General features: G+C 42.0%; 1 non-coding gene across 1 annotated transcript; it reads right to left on the bottom strand.

Moving 5' to 3' along the window:
• Positions 1-552: 552 nt before the first annotated feature.
• On the bottom strand, positions 553-660 carry LOC148567087 (small nucleolar RNA R71). Its single transcript, XR_015882278.1, has one exon. It is a non-coding gene; the product is annotated as a small nucleolar RNA R71 (small nucleolar RNA).
• Between the last annotated feature and the right edge of the window lie 541 nt (positions 661-1,201).

Raw genomic sequence — 1,201 nt, 5'->3', positions numbered from 1 at the left:
CTTCTCTTTCATATGAGCAGGAGCAAAGACAAAGGCATTCTTGTTGAGGCTGACCCTAAACCTGAAAGGACCTTGAAGCGAAAGCTAAGAGAAGCTAAGGCACAACTCTCTGAAGAGGACCTAACAGAAATCTTTAAACTAGAAGAAGATATGGCAGCCGAAAACAACAATGCCAACAATGCAAGGAAGGTGCTGGGTGACTTTACTGCACCTACTCCCGACTTCTATGGGAGAAGCATCTCTATCCCTGCCATTGGAGCAAACAAATTTGAGCTTAAGCCTCAATTAGTTTCTCTGATGCAACATAATTGCAAGTTTCATGGACTTCCATTAGAAGATCCTCATCAGTTTTTAGCTGAATTCTTGCAAATCTGTGACACTGTCAAGACCAATGGGGTTGACCCTGAGGTCTATAGACTTATGCTATTCCCTTTTGCTGTAAGAGACAGAGCTAGGATATGGTTGGATTCACAACCTAAGGAAAGCCTGAACTCTTGGGAAAAGCTAGTCAATGCCTTCTTGGCAAAGTTCTTTCCACCTCAAAAATTGAGTAAGCTTAGAGTGGAAGTCCAAACCTTCAGACAGAAGGAAGGTGAATCCCTCTATGAAGCTTGGGAAAGATACAAACAATTGATCAGAAAGTGTCCTTCTGACATGCTTTCTGAATGGAGCATCATAAGTATCTTCTATGATGGTGTGTCTGAACTGTCCAAAATGTCATTGGACAGCTCTGCTGGAGGATCTCTTCATCTGAAGAAGACGCCTGCAGAAGCTCAAGAACTCATTGAAATGGTTGCAAATAACCAATTCATGTACACTTCTGAGAGGAATCCTATGAATAATGGGACAAGCCAGAAGAAAGGAGTTCTTGAGATTGATACTCTGAATGCCATATTGGCTCAGAACAAAATATTGACTCAGCAAGTCAATATGATTTCTCAAAGTCTATCTGGAATGCAAGCTGCACCAGGCAGTACTAAGGACGCTTCATCTGAAGAAGAAGCCTATGATCCTGAGAACCCATCAATGGAAGAGGTGAATTACATGGGTGAACCCTATGGAAACACCTACAATCTTTCATGGAGAAACCATCCAAATCTCTCATGGAAGGACCAAAAAAGGCCTCAACAAGGATTCAATAACAACAATGGTGGAAGAAACAGGTTTAGCAATGGCAAGCCTTTTCCATCATCTTCTCAGC

The sequence above is a fragment of the Arachis ipaensis genome, chromosome B4 (assembly GCF_059453495.1).
Source record: "Arachis ipaensis isolate K30076 ecotype BB chromosome B4, ASM5945349v1, whole genome shotgun sequence".
Taxonomy (NCBI): Eukaryota; Viridiplantae; Streptophyta; class Magnoliopsida; order Fabales; family Fabaceae; genus Arachis; species Arachis ipaensis.
Note: the sequence above shows the minus strand (reverse complement) of the source record. Positions and strands in the feature narration are given on the sequence as shown.